Raw genomic sequence first — 16,860 nt, forward strand, 5'->3', positions numbered from 1 at the left:
AACTGGTATCCTCATTCGTGAGTGATGAAGGCTTTGAGTCTGCTCTCCTCATGTAATATGCATTCTTTAAATCGAGCGAAGAGAACATTACTGATCCATGTAGTGCAGACAGTATGTCTTCGATCAATGGTAAGGGATGGCTAGCAGGTACTATAGCCTTATTGGGCTCCCGTAAGTCAACACACAAACAAATTGTGTCATACTTTCGTTTGTGACAACAATGGGTGACACCCACTCGGATGCCGTCGACTTTTTCAATGATTCCCATTCTCCTCCAGTGTTTTCAGTTCCTCTGACACTGCTGCTCGTACTGATAGTGGTAAGTGACATACTTTTGTGTAGTACAGGCTTAACTTCTGAGCGGACCTTACTTTGTGTATAAAGTCTTTCGCCGCGCATCCAAACCCCTTTGAGGTTAATACAGAAGCAGGGCCATCTGTACTTGTAGGCAGACTGCTAGGCAGCTGAAGCAATGCACAGTGAGTGACCGGTTCAATCAAGTGACCACCTTTAATTTCAGTGTCCAGTGCTTTACATATGTCACGTCCAATTAGAGGTGTTCCTGATTTTACTATGTTGAATTCACCAACGTGGCCGATGTCGGCAGCCGATTTACATTTTTTATGTTATTAAACCATCGGCCATTTTCAAAACCGATTTGCCCGATAAAACCATTTTGCTTTGAAGGATCTGGCCACAAACAGAGCGCACCGCTCTCCTAGACTGAAGCCCATCCAAATCCCGTTTTCTTTGTTCAGAAGCTGCCAATCACAGCTGGCCGTGGAGAATGTGTCCTCTCTTTCCCACCGACAGCACAGGAGCTGCTTCAAGTGATGTAACATCGGAAGACAGTTACTGAATGTAAGATTGTGCAGTTGAACGTTGGATTGCACCTACACTGAAGCCACCTAACTATAATTGTATGACATGACCATTCATCTTAACTGTGTGCAATGTCCGTCATTGCAGTGATATGCAGGGATTATCACATCACAGTGATGGATAGTCACCAGTAAACAGTGCTTCTCTCAGTTCGGCTCCGCCAACTTAACTTATTCATTGTCTAGGAGCGTCATCACACTGAAATTCACTCTCTTAGCTTCACTGAGGTCACTCTTAGTCAAAAAAATTGCGTGGCCTAACCAGATTGCAACAGTCTGTATCCAAGTTACCATTATGAATTTTCAGACTCACCAGGCACATCCAAGTCGACCCTGACCTCAGGCACTTTACAGTCCTTATTCGCTGATAAGTTTATCTTCTCCCGCGCTCTCTTCATTTGTGGAGTAGCATTTGCCGGGGGGTAGAAATGCAGTGGACCCCCTCTGCTGTCCTACAGCCTCTGAATAACTTCTTTATATCCCCGGTTTGGGATAACAACAGCCCGCTACTGTACGTCCCCGATTTGAGGGATCAAATGATCCGTCCTGTATCCGCTATCCCGATTGAAGCGCACACACCAGTGAATCATTTTGCATTGACGCAATGGTTTAACCGCATTCAGATTCGTGGACTTCAGATTTCTCCCCAGTGCTAAATTTGACCTGTCAATACCGTGGACAGTAAGATCATTCAGTACAGGCTTAACCACCGGGCACCCAAGAATTTCACAGGAAATTTTTTCAGATGATACTTCACAAATCGTGCACCCTAAATAACCTATGCTATTAACGTACTTGCTATCTCACAGCCTGTCCTGAAGTTGTATCGTCCGGACTAAACAGTCAAACAAACAGTTAACATCAAAAACAAAAAACAAAAAACACTCCCCTGGGGTTTTCAGTGTGCTTTTAATGAATTCCTGTTGTGCAAATAAAATTCTAAATATAACCACAACACCACCCACACATACATATATATATATAATACCTGTGAGCAGAGGAGTAGAGATTTACTCCCAGGTTTTCATTTCTCGCAGCTTAAATTTGCTTTAAGTTTCACCGTTGGAGTTGTCACCTGAATGATGCCGCTGTCCCAGATGGTTCTCTGAAAGCTTGCTTTTAAGTGAGGTCAAGGCCTTTTTTACTTACATTCATTTTTGACAGCGATACATCGTTGGTTACTTGCTTGATCAAATTATTGGCACAGATACCATTTAAACTGAACTGACCCACAACTGCATAGATGTCATCACTGAATTCAATGATGAACTGCCTTTAACTGTTATTCCTCTTTGTATTATTGACACAAGCTGTTTTCCTAATTAAATGAACTGTGTTCTTGCAGTTGCTTTGACCCAAGCTCTTTTGTTTGGTGCACAAAGTGCAGTATATAATAAAGAAGTAGTAAAAGTGATTTGACTCATCTGTACACACTGAGGACCGTCACTTCAGGTAGGCTTACTTCATTAATTGACTTTGGTGATAACTTGCACACTTTTGAGAAATGTCCGATTTTCCCGCACGTTCTACATTTGCTGTCTTTAACAGGGCAGGACTTGTCATTTGCAAGGTGATTCACAGAACCACAGCTGTAACATTGCTGTTGACCCTTTATGCGTCTATCCTCTCTCGATTTACTCTTTTGTTTACTTTTCTGCATCTGCATGTTAGTTTGTTTTTGAATTGCTGATACTTGTTTCGATTCCCCTTCAGCAATGACTTTGGCATCTGCAACCGCTGCTTCAATTTGTCTTGCAATAAGCGTCTTTTCAAGGGTTAAAATCTGGCTCTAATAACAGTCTTTTACGAATTCAGGGCATGCACGTTTTTCCACAATCTGACCATTTCATGCTCCAAATCGCCAAAAAAGCACATGTTTTTACCAGTTCACGAAGTGCTGCAACGTAGTGGTCTGTAGACTCACCCACGGCTTGAGTGCGTTGCCTGAAGCGATATCTCTTGGAAACAACATTCAGTTTAGGGGAGAAGAACTGTTTCAGTGCTTGTAAAGATCCCTTATATGTATCAGCAGGTAAGAGGCAAAGTATTGTAAATTTGCTGTCTTCTGTTCCCAAACAGTGTATTAGTAGTGCTCTCTTCCTCCCCATGCATTAAAGGAAAGTTTCAGTTCACCTGGGTATAGTTCTGAAATAACTTTTCCCATGCATTAAAGGAAAGTTTCAGTTCACCTGGGTAATCCAGAAACGCTACTGGGGGTTGCAGAGAGAGCAGAGACAAATGAAATGAAATAAACCAATAAAACATTTCATTCATGGGGATGAACACAGAAACTAGCTTCATTATAAAACCTCTTTTTAAATGGATTTCAACTTATCTATAGTCTCTTTAGCCTGGAATACACTACAGGAATTTTGCCCTGAATTTCCACTGATTAAAGCCCGGGACACACCAAACCGATGATCGTCCGTTTGCCATTGTCGGGCCGACGGCGAGCGATGGTCGGGCTTGTTTTTTGTTGGTGTGTTCCTCTCGTTTGCTCTCGTCGGGCTCACATCGGCGGCAGTTTGCCCGATTCAACATGAGCTCTGATTGGATGTTCACTTTTAGCGAACGAGTCAGTGCAGAGAATTAAAGCAAAAGTTATGAAAACAAGCATGTGAATGAAGGCGGTACAGACAGAAGGCTGTGATCTTTCCCAATCATTCTAATACGCGAATGTTCATAACAACATGAGCAGCTTAAAATTATTAAAGTTATAACATTACTGATAATCAAAACGATAAGCAAGCGCTGCTTTGTTTACATTTCGTATATTTGTGTTTATCTCGTATATCTTTGTTTTGGTTTCTCCTTTTAAATGACGACTAAATACTATTAATAGCTGCTGATATGAACAGCTCGTTCTTCTCACGCATGTGCAGAACACAAGTGATAGTTTGCCGTCAGCTGTAGTCTGTGTGGTGTGTTCCAGCACAGCTTTTTGTTCCAACGCTGCCGACGCGAGGCGACAACACTAGTTCTTTTGAAGTCGGCTTGGTGTGTTCCCAGCCTTTACAGTCTAGAGAAGTTGATGCTAGTTGCCAAAGGTCAGAGCCAGTCTGCAGATTTGAGTTGACAGAATCTGTAGTAAATCAATTAACTTAACTTAAAGAGACAACCATCAGTTAATATTAAAAGTATGTTTCTGAAGTTTTACATAGATGTTTATGTGGAAGAGCTTAAAGAGAGCTCACTAAGCTTAATTGGAGCAGCAACATTATTTTTTTTTTTTTTTTTATAAATTTCATGTAATATTTATTAAAATGACAGAATTTTGCTAAATAAATAGTCTAGGTAATGTATTAAGTTCACACATATTTTAATATGAAAACGACAATAATTATTAACAATATCTATGAAATTAAACTACTTTTTCTTATTGATGTCACTCTGAAACTGTGATTTTCACCCTTAAAGCTCACCTTAAAATAATAGGAAATCTTTAAAAATTACAGCAGTGTAAAATGACAGACCAGCAATAAACTGTCAATTGATAATATTATGGATGTAAAACCACAAGCCAGCAATGCCTGTGAAGTAATATATTAGCCTAGCACACAATCTTATGCAGCCAGTCAGCTAACTGTGTTCTGTATCATCTGTGTTATGTTGCTAATAATGTGCAATACGCATAATCATAATATGCAAAAGTCTGATCATTAATCTCTTAATTTTACAATAAGTAGTGAAATTTACCCAAAATAAAGGCTTAAATATCTAAATAATGCACATTTAAGGGGCTCCTCTTTTGGTGAAAGTTTTTAGACAGCATTCAAAATGGCCACCAGACAGTGTGAACACATGGAGACCCATATGTCAGTGTGCAATGATCTGATTGATTTGAAATTATAGGAGGTATATAGTAACAAACATATGAAATTGGGTTAAGACATCAAGTACGATAATACATATTTTTTTCTTTTTATAATCTGAGCTCAAATAAGGAAGATTGCTTAATGGGTACGTGAGCTTAATAGGTACGTTTACCCTAGAGTTAAATTACATTCTTGAAATCTTGTAAACACTTCCTCCAATGTCTTCCAATGACTTTTCCAAGTCTCTGAATAACACACAACATTGTCAAGATAAGCTTTACAATTATTCCCATTAGACAGTACTTTACACATCAAACATCGAATTGTTGCCAGAGCATCTCTAAAGCCGAAAGCTAATACCTTATATTGTAGGAAAAAACATATGGAGTAGCAAATGAAAATTGTACTGACAGAATTGGGAGATCTATTCATGGAAGTGGATAGAATCTGCTTTGGTGTCCTGGTTAAACTTTCTGTAGTCTATGCAGAAATGTGAGGACCCATCTGGTTTAGGAACCAGCAAGCAGGATGAGCAGCAGCTAAACTATGCTTCACGAGGTAGTCCGTTTCCTGTTTCATTAACTCTCTGGGGTCGACGGTCTCATGACCAGGGGCCCATTTCAGAAAGGAAATTAAGTAAAACTCTGAGTATGTTAACCCTGAAATGAGGGAAACTCTGGGTTCCCTTTCGATTCGGTCACTCTACGTTGCTATGGGAATTATCCTTTCCTCCAAATACTGCTGAAACCTTATTGAATCACGCCAGTGAAACTGTCAAATGGCATTCAAGCGCACAAAATATGAGGGGCCCCCCACTCTATAAAACGCAGCGCTTGTACGTCATCCATTCAGAACCTTTTCCCTTCAGCCAACCTTCTACAAGAAGCAAGAAGCTTATCATCAAGAGTACTCACCGTGATCTACATGCTGCATCGACCCGCCTTCTCTCCCCTGCTGTGTTCCAGTGAGCTTTGGACAAGGATGACCTCTCGCGATTGCCTCTCATACGCGGAGCCAATCGAGCTCTCCGATGGCCATGAATCGTGCGTCATTTGCCTGGTTCGCGCCTACGCAGAGGCGGCGCTTGGGGATTTGGACTGCCCCCACTGCAGAGATATGAGCCTTCAGACTCTCAGGCTCCGGTGTCGCTATCGTCCCAGGGCGATGAACTCACCCAAGATAGCACTGCCGCACTCTTCCTCTGCAGCCTCTTTTGAGCCAAGGAGTAAAGTGCTGCGAGCTTCTGATGTGGATTTGTCCAGGTCAGGTGACGAGCTTGCGCCGACTAGGTGCCCACGCGCTCCTCACCCAACTGCTGCAAGTCCCCTTCCAGTGTACTTCATGACTGCTGATCTCGGTCCCTCCCCGACGCGTAAGATGTGATGTCTTTCAGTGCCATGGAGGACACTGAGGATAAAGATGATGCCATTTTGGTGGCAGCATCTGCGAGGGAGGAGTGGTCCAACAGCCCGCTGGATTACACCCCATGGCAGCGATGCGGGGGACCTCCACCATAGTGATGTTGACGCTCCTAATTGTCCTGACCAAGGTGGTTGATGAGCTTGGTTTGGAATGGGCGCGTCCTGCCGAGCCGGCCAGAAGCCATCTGGACAAGTGGTACCTCCAGTCGGACCGTGGCCAAAAAGACACCCAGCGGAGGCCCGGGCCCTTTTTCCCGGAGGTGCATGACAAAATAGTGAAGCCGTGGAACACGCCACTCACCAGTCGAGTGCACAACCCGGGATCCTCACTTCTGTCATCTGTGGATGGTGTGTGATCGAGCGGGGTATATTAAAACTTCCCCCCGTGGGTCGGAAGCCGTTGCTGCCACACCTCTGTCCTGCAGCCGCGGCGAACTGGAGAATGAGAAATAACGCATATCTCCCCTCGAAACCTTGCCACGCCACCGCAAACTTCACTGGCAAGGCTTTCTCTCCGCGGCAGGCCAGGCAGCTTCAGCACTGCACGTCATGGCGATACTCCAGGTTTATCAGGCCCAAACTTCTCAGGTCTCTGGAATCAAAGCCGCATTCCTGACGCTCTCCAGCTCTCTCGGAGGAGGAAAGCTGCACCCAGCGCTGAAGAACGAGCCACTGAAGAAGTCTGCTCGCTCCGCTGTGTGTGTTCACCATGCCCCCCTGACTGTTGCAGCCAGCAAGAACGATTGTCATGTTTTTTTTTGTGTTTTGACTGTTCCACTATGCAAAAATACAAAACTCACTTCAATATCAGAGCCGTATACGACGGCAGACCAGCCTTCGGGAAGTGGTCAGAAACGGAAAAGTTGTGGCACATAAACTGTCTGGAGCTCCGTGCTGTAAACCTAGCACTCGAGTGCTTTCTCTCGGACATTCTCCACCATCACGTTCTCATCAGGACGGACAACATGACAGTGTAGCATTTATAAATCATCAAGGGGGTGTGAGCTCGCACACCGCTGCTGCGGCTGGCGAGAGACCTTCTTCTGTGGGCACATCAACACCTTCTCTCCATCCAGGCAGTACATGTCCCCAGACGCCTGAATCACGGCACAGACTTACTGTCGAGGGGAGGGTGATCCATGGAGAGTGGAGATTACACACCCTTTGACAGTCAATATGATTTGGAGTGTATTCGGCAGGGCGGAGGTGGATCTCTTCGCATCAGCGGAGAACACTCACGCTGTAGTGTTTTATATTCACTGACATGGTCCTCCCCTGGAATGGATGCACTAGCTCACAGCTGGCCGAAAAGTACGCAAGTATGCCTTTCCTCCAGTGAAACTCCTGTCTCGTGTGCTTTGCAAAATCAGAGAGGAAAGGGAATCTTTTCTGTTAGTGGCACCGAAATGGCCCAACCAGCCGTGGTTCCCATACTAGTGGAGATGCTGGTAGCCCCCCCGTGGACTGTTCCCACTGAAGAGAGACCTCATCTCTCTCAAGCACAAGGAACGATATGGCACCCCAAATCTGGAGTCATGGAGCCTTCATGTCTGGCCGCTCAATGGGGCTTGCCAGTACAGATGCACTTCCTCAGCACGTGTTGAACACTATCTCTGAGACTAGGGCTCCTTCCACGAGGCGTCTTTACGCACATAAATGGAGAGTTTTCACAAATGGTGCATATTGTGGGGTGAAGACCCAATAACTGCCCAATACCAATAATTCTTGCCTTCCTTCAAGAGCGATTTGATAGTGGTCATATCGCATCCATCCACATTGAAAGTGTAATGTGGCCACTATAACAGCCTTTCATGTGCACGTTGATAAACGCCCAATCAGCAGAAATGACCTGATTATACGATATTTAAAATAGCAAAAGGCTGAACCCTCCTCGCCCTTCCACCCTACCCACTTGGGGACTTGGCGCTTGTACTTGAAGCTCTCACACTTAATACCCTCTTGCTGTGCCCTGTACATGCGGTGCGCACTTATATCGAGCGCTCTAGACAGTTCAGACTCTCGGAGGGCAGCTATTTGTATGCTTTGGAGGACGCACAAAAGGCTTGCCTGTGTCCAAGCAAAGGCTGTAAACTGGATCCGTTGACGCAATTGCTTTGGCTTATAGCTCTAAGGGCGTGGGATTCCTATAGGGGGTTCGTGCCCACTCAACCTGCGGACCTCGCATCCTAGTGGGCATGGGCAAAATGGCATATCGTATCGTCACTTGCCTCACATGTGACGTCAGTGTGAATGGTAAACCCCACCTTCTCAGCCTCAGTTTATGTTCTGAGCTGCATGCCTAAGTGGTTTCGACCAGGTCGTATACACCCCTGTACTGACTGACGCACCACCAATCCAATTGTTATGATATAGTTTCATTACACCTTTTAGGACTTGATCACTATAATACTCTGCTTATTTGAGCACCGGCTCAGCCGTTGAATCACAACCACTGATTTATATCATGTTCTCAATTATAGATCAGTGATCACAACACATAATTTCATTGAAATTAACAAACTTCAACTGGCCTGTGCCGCTGCCATTTCATGTTCTCTGTTTTACCAGCGTTAACTCCCTGGTATGACGCGGCATTGTCTAGTTTGCCACGCCCCCCTTGACTTTGCATGGTTTCGACTATTTCCTGTAGACCTGAACTGTGTTTAACAAGAGCCCCAATATCATTGCCGCTTTCATTACGGTTCCGTATGTGAAACTTGACATTAGTCGAGCCAGGGTCCATCGCTGTGACACAGTGGGGTTTTATACATTCCCATAGCAATGTAGAGTGACCGAATTGAAAAGGAACGCTCTCAGTTACTCACGTAACCTTGGTTCCCTGGGATGAGGGAATGAGGCATTGCTCTTATTGTCATGTCACCAAGCTCAGGATTTTAGAATGCCAAGTTGCTTCTGTCAAGATTCTGAATGGATGACGTACAAGCGCTGCCTTTTATAGAGTGGGGGGGCCCCTCATATTTTCGTGCACTTGAACGCCATTGGTCATTTTTCACAGGCCGTGATTCAATAAGGCTTCAGTAGTATTTGGAGGAAAGGGGTAATTCCCATAGCAATGTCTCGTTCCCTCATCTCAGGGAACCGAGGTTACGTGAGTAACTGAGAGTCTTTTCTGTTTCACAATGGGAGGTTTGTCAAACCCGAGAAAGCAGGGTCAGTCAAGCCCATTTCTGAAAGAGAGGTAACTTATACTCAGAGTCAGTTACCGTGGTAATTTACTCTATGAACCTAACTTGGGTGCGTTTCCCAAAAGCATAGTTAGCTAACTATAGTAGTTAGTTCCATTGAAATTTATTTACGGAATAATCTACAGAACTTGTGACCATAGTTGCTTTTAGGAAACGCAACTCCTGGTTGGGAGCAGGTTTTTTTTTTCTATAAGCCCGGAGTTTCTTACGGTCTCCTCCCCCTTTTTAAAGTGTAAGTGATGTTTAAATACCTCATTCATTCACACGGCAAACATGCTTTTCTTACTGAGTATTTCTGTCTTATTTTAAGTCGCTAACATGGAATTTCTATAAATCAAAATGCATTTTCTATATATGACAAATGATATAGCCTAAGATGTTTATTCTTGTTTTTGGGTGGAAATAAGTGCATTTAAGTGCATTTTACTTAAAAACAAGTCAAATTATCCGCCATGGGTAAGAAAAATCATCTTAATGCAAACGTTAACAGGATTATTTTTTGTTTTCCCCCCATCTCCCCCGGTCAAACACCAGACACTGTCAAAATGACAAAAATGGCATGTCCTTTATACTGTAGACGAGGAGGCTGTATTTGTGGCGAGTTAAATTTTTTTGTGCCATATCCACATGCATTTATTTAGCAGTTTTTCTATATTGGGGATGCACAGCACATTAAGTAAGCTGTATGCAGAGCGGTAACGAAGGTGTGCCCTCGCTGACGTTCACTGTTGATAACATCTTGCTGCAACCTCTGGAAGTAACCCAATAATTAGAATTTTCTTCAGGATTTCCAGTGTGGTTGGATGCATTGATGACACGGATATTCCCATCATCGCACCTTCTGAAAATGAATCAGATATGGAATGGAAGGATTGCTATATTGAAGTGTAGTCCGTGATATATGCTATAACCACCACAGCTATTATATTACAAACAAGAGTTATACTTTTTTTACTGTTGGATTTTAGTATTCTTCCAGTACTTGGCATTATGGCCATCTCCTCTTCATCTGTTCTTCATTATTTTGTGAGCCTTCTTGCTGTTGACTGAGTAGAAGTCAAATGTTAATTTCACTCTAATTAAGAAATGTGTAAGAAAATTTTAGCTCAGGTTTTCGGGGGTAATCGAATCTGAAGATCCAAAATTAACCTGACTGAACTGATTCCAAATTTGATCATTTACGCTTTATCAACTGTTCGTCCAGCTAAACGTTAACATCAGTATATCTTAACAATTTGGATATTTGTATTATCCCTGGGCACATGCTAGTGATGATTTATAAGCTACGAACTAGGTAACAAGATCTGGGCAAAAGTTTTAACTTTAAATACATGACACAAGTCAATAATTCTTATAATGAAACAAGAATTTAGAGCTACTATATAGATTACATGGTAATACGCTAATGAAAACACACATACACATACAGTTCAAAGGATGAGGATTAACAGAGTTTGCATGAAGTCCCAAAATTCTAGTATTTGTTGCTAGTTCTTAGATCGCACCAAGAAAATCACAAAAGCAGAGATTTGGCGTATCTTTAGTTGCTTAGGATCAATTCAGCACCAGTTTCAGCAGATAGAAGATTTTGTTTGTTACTTGCGTTTGCACTGGATAGAGGAATTTCCTTTTCTCCCTGAGGGAACCCCGTTGCTGATTTGCTGGCAATCTTCTTATTTGGTCCATCCCAGAAGCAATTGTTCCAATCACATATTGGCTGCAGGGCTTGGCCAAAAGCCCCGCAAGATTCCTCTTTGTGGATAAATTAACATGATGCTTCAATTTATCATGTGGGGAACATCCTTGCCAGATTTTTTTAATACTTCTATAAAGTGTCGTACAACACACACTGTTCAAAATAACAGCTTTTCAGTCCTTTCAATGTTCTGCAATTATCACAAGTTTCCATTCAACACTAAACTTCACATATCTTACATATTAATAGCTTTATCTGCTAAAAGGGGTTATACAACATTGATTAAAGTTGCACCCGATTACATGAAACAAATCAAGCATATATATAAGACATAAAACATATTATTTGTGAATATAGTTGCCCTTTTATACTTTTAAATGATTGTCTTTTTAAATCAGTTTATGTGTTTCCTTTGTCTGCCGAGAGAAACACACATCTTTCTGGAATGTATGGAAAAAGGGTCAAGAAAGTCATGATTTTCCCGCTCAGACGATGGAGCTGTAAATCTGTCTTTATTGTTTATTTGATTATTGATTTATGATGAAGCTGGTCAAAGTTACACTGCACATCTGGTCTTTGGATGGTCTCAAACAGAGGTTGATTGAGTCACGTTATCACTGTTCCTTAGATCCTTGTTTTGCAGGCCTGGAGCTTGTTCACTAAATCAGTCTCTTCCTGTGTCGTACATGGGTGTGAGCGAAGCTGATCATAAGGGAACAATCAACCACTTGTGGCTGACATACCCTTATGGAAAATACGTTTATTCAAGTATGTTATTAGTATACTTCTTTTAAACTAAAAAACAAAAAAGTATACTTTCAGTCTACTTTTTATGTATTTCTTAGAAATATACTTAAAATTGCACTTAAGTTTACTTGACTTATACTGACAGAAAAGTCTAAGTGTATTTGGCCTATACTTGTTTATTGATATATACTTAAAAGTATAATTATGTATTCTAAGTATACTTGTCTTTTAATTCTTTTTACACTTATGATTGAATGGCCTAATAATTTTTTTTTCTCATAATATTACATTCTGTCTTATAAACTTATCTGTTCAAGTTCATATACTGTAGTTACAAGCTTTGGGGTGGAATAGATTTTTAAATAATTTAAATACATGTAACTGAAGCTGATCTGCTTTGTACAAAGCATTAATAACCCACACAGAAACAGATTTTTTTTTTACAGTGATTTTTACTATTATTTGCTGTTATACTCCATATAACTCCATATACACGCCAGAAACTAAGCTTTTTTTTTTTACACAGGCCTATCTAAAGGGTTAATGGTCCCACCTAGTGTTCAGTTGTATAACAAATAATAAAAAAAATAACAAATTTTACCTCTCTTCCCATCAGGGAAAACAATCAAGAATGCATGATTTTATGGTGTCATGGCTTTGCTATTAAAAAATACTGTAATTATAATGGAAGTCAGTGGGGCAAAAACAGCCATGAACAGTAAATGAGGGAGGAAAAAGTTTAAATCTAATGCTGCACAAAAAACGAATGCATCAAGCCAATGTTCTAATCATCTTTGACATGCCCAAGACTCTGATAAAAGTAAAAAAAATAAGTCCACAATCACTTTTTATATTGAAATAAGTCATTTGTTTTTTTTTTTTTTCCCCACATCATTGACATCATTTATGAACTTGGTAATTGACGAGTTAAAATCTTGCATTTTTTTTTAAACATTTGGTATTTTTGATCAGGAGAGAGTTGATTAATAGATTTATGCAAAAAAGTTTGAAAAAAATATTTATCTGGTACATTTTTACAGGAGTTTAATTTAGTGGATGTTTTCATCCACAAACATAAACGAAAGGGTAGTGAATTTGCCCACAGTGTATTGTTGAGTTTTTGAAAATTTTCAAAGCATTTCCCAAAATATGTGTCAAAATAAGATTTGTCACCAAAAATCATTCCACTTGCTGAAACACAGAGAAAGTTGTGGCCAAAAATAAGACTCAACTTTACCCCCTAGTGAACGAAAACGTCGTTTATAGGGTTAAATGCAAAGCACAAAATTCTGAGTATGGGTAACCATACTTGGCTGTATGTCACATCACTTTCACTTTTTTTTTGTCACTTTTTTCTACTATTGCATTTATTTCCTTGATTTAGTGTTTAGCAATGTGTTCATATGTATTGACAGTCTTATCTCATTAGGTACAGCTGCATGTGAGCAGCTCAGTGGCGTATCCTGGCTCCAAAACTGCTTAGGGATCTTGAGAATTTAAGTGGTGATTACCAGACTTCATCACTGGAGTCTTTTCACAGTTTGGTCATCCGGTTTGCACCAAAGAGTGTGGCATTCTCCTATGTGGGAATGTTGTGCAAGTATATTCTCATCTGCAGTTGTTGCCCTTGAACAAATTTTTTTTTGACAGCTTGAAAAACAGGGCAAGAACACAAGCCACTAATGCTGCTGGACAGCTTAGATGGCACATACAGTATCCTCGCTACAAAAAGGGTGAATGCACAGCGAGGCCACTAAAGAGAAGTCCTACATATGGTAATTTCTTCATGAGCATGGACTATGAGGCAATTTTATATGCCATTTTTTCATTTTTAACACTATTTTCATTGTATGCTGCAGGGTATGTAGATCGTCTGATGGAGCTACTTTTTGACTTTGTTTTGGAGCAGCCCCAGCAGTTGCAGGACAGGCTCAAGCCATTGCAGGTTCCAGAACACCTGTGCAAACTGTTTACCAGACCTAATAAGATGGAGGCTGTGGCACTGCACACATCACACTTCCAAGTTGATAAACCGCACAGGAATAAAAGAACATAACCTATGAACTATAATTCTTCCATATCCGCTGTCAAGTACTTAAATTTTAATAAGAATAAAGTTATTTTGTGACTGGATCTGATATTATTATTATTTTTTTTTACATTACCATTGGCAAAAGATAACTATAAGTGACATATGCAGGTTAAACCATTTTTTAAACTTGCCTCTTTATATGGTAGTTTTTATAATGACAACCTATACATGCATATATATAGTCAATAACCTAACATTCACTGAGGCCAAGGAGGAGTATCTAGCTACTGGAACAAAAAATTACAAGTCAAATATGGTGATCTTCGGAAACACCTGGAAATCTTAAACATACATATACAGTACTTCTAAAACCATCGTTTGTGCCAAGATTACCAGAACCCAATCCGTAGAATCTCACAACTTAATAATTTTATTGGGAGGAACCGTTCTGCCAGTCTCTAGGGGCAAGAAACTGGGACTCATTTTCTCCATTTTTCTTCTTAAATGATGATTCTCAACCTTATAAAGTGTAGGTTAATTTTTCCATATAACAATGTTCTTTGATATCTTTGTTCCCTGGCTGTTGATCTGGTATGTTCGATTTTTAAGCCAAAACTCTAGTAATAGGCCTTTCGGGCCGCAGATAACAAAAATCTTTGGATAAATAAAGATCCTCCTTCCGCACACTTTCTGTGATGTTTCGCAGCAAACATAACTTTAACACTCCTTTGGGATCCATGTATTCCCAGCACCTTCTGTATGTATTGTGAACAAGAGTCCCAAATTTTGAAATTTAGGACATGTCCCCCCTAAGATTGCCGTGGTTTGCGTCCCTACTACCACAGTCCCTCCAACCGTCTATTGGGCAAAGTTCTTTCTAGTATTATCCTGTGTTGTGTCAAGCTGCATGAACCCACCATGATCCTCATCATTCAGTAACAAAAACAAATGATTCCAGTCCTTTTAGCAATAATTGAAAGTATACAATTTATAGTCCACACTGTTCAAAATGGAAATGGGTCATGTGAGAACACAATCCTCTCTAATCTTTTCCCCTCCTTGGGAATCAAAGACACAATGGCCTCTTTCCAAGATATGGTGGAATGCGGCCTTCCTTTATCGTCCAGTTTAAAAGATTCTTAATAAAATTGGGATTGTCCACAGAAATTGCCTGGACCACCTCGCAGGACACCCATCACCACACCACCCGGAGTTTTTATTAGTCCTTCATTTTTTCCCAGCGCTTTACTTTTAATTCTTCTAGTGAAGTCTCGTGGTGATTTTTTTTGTTCTGTACTTCCCAATGCTAGGTAATCTAATGAATAAAGGAAATTCCTTATGTACCTCTTGTTCGCGGGTCTCATCTTTGGAATAAAGTTTTTGATAGTATTCTCTAAAAATCTTTTCACATCTCCTTCAATTTTCTGTGATATGGGTTTTTATTTTGTGAATTGCAGTATCCATATGTTGTTTCCGCATCTACGAGCAAGTAACTTTGCTGACTTGGGAACCAAGTTCATAATAACTTTGCCTGACGTTCTTGCTTTTTTCTCTATTTCTTGCATTAAGTAATTCTTCTATTTGTATTTTTACTTCCGTTATCTGTTTTTTGTGTATTTCATTCTCTTTTATGCTTACAGTTATTTTCTAACTCTTTCAAAGTATTCATAAATTTTTCATTCTTCTCTTTCTAACTCTCTTGAGTTGTGCATTATAGCTATTAGTTTTCCCCGCAGCACAGCCTTTAACGCATCCATAGAATTAAAGGTCAGCTTCCCCATTATCATTTTCTCTAAGAAATGTATCAATTTCTTGCTTAATATCTTCACCATTTTCTCATTGTTGAGAATACCCACACTGAGCCGCCACACAGAGTTTTTGGGTAGTGTGAAGTCTATTTGGATAGTTAAGAAAATTTGCATTTGATCAGAAAATATCCGTGACTCCAATTTTACAGTCCAACACTCTGTAACATGTTTCCTTTTTGCATTAGAAAATAATCAAATCCGCCGCGTATGTACAGAGTGCGGGACAGAGTAATGGGTATAGTCTCTTTGTGTGGGGTGTATAGCCTCCATACATCTACAATTCCAGTTTTCTTTAAGTGTAGTGCTTACAAATTTTCCAATTGCTTTTTATTTCTGATTTGACTAGTTGTGTCCAAGATTATAATTCAGTATTACAATTGAGATCCCCACCACAAATACAAATTCCCTTCAAGATTCTAAGAGAGTCCACATCAAATAAGTCTTTAAAAAGTGTCTATCACTATTTGGAGGTGGCTATATACAACTAAAGTCAATTTGCTGCTTTCAGCTTTGCCCTTTACTATACATAGCGCCCCTCTTTGTCTTTTTTTCCTTTATATATGTCAAATTTTAATGACTTCGAGATGAGGATGGCTACACCTCTTTTGTGACTATGACATAAGAACTGTGGTATATTTTCCTCGTATCCAAATTTTTTTTTAGTTTCTCGTGCATCTTATGGTGACAAATGGGTTTCCCTGCAGAAAGATAACGTGCTTATTTTCTTTCTTTATTTTTGTCATTACCCTTGCTCTTTTGATTGCTTCCCAAGACCATGTACATTCAGTGACATTATTCCAGTTTTTTTGTATCATCAGATAATAATAAAATAAAATATAGCTCTTCCTCCTCCCAAGCCTCCAAAACAAAAAGCACAAAAAAGAACTAATGACCACACAGAAGTATATTTAAAATGAACACAATGACTTCCAAAATGAGGTTTACTAGAAGTACACCATGGGTTGTAATCCCAACCATAAGTGAGGGGGGAAAGCCGCACGAAGCGAGGGCCCCCTCCCAGAAGAGTGTGATAACGCAAAATGGTTTCACTCATTCCAGCTCAAACTTGTCATCCTCAAAGTAGGGTAAATAGATTCCTAACGCCTAAAATAGCAATCAACTTGTAAACTCTATAACCGTAGATCTAATCAGCCCATGTGTTAGGTGTTGGTTTATTGGTCCCAAAATAAACAATTCGAAAACGCCACCTGTAGAACATGCCGAAATTTAAGTTAGGGCGGGGGAATTTGAAAA

Source organism: Cyprinus carpio, chromosome B4, assembly GCF_018340385.1.
Source record: "Cyprinus carpio isolate SPL01 chromosome B4, ASM1834038v1, whole genome shotgun sequence".
Classification (NCBI taxonomy): domain Eukaryota; kingdom Metazoa; phylum Chordata; class Actinopteri; order Cypriniformes; family Cyprinidae; genus Cyprinus; species Cyprinus carpio.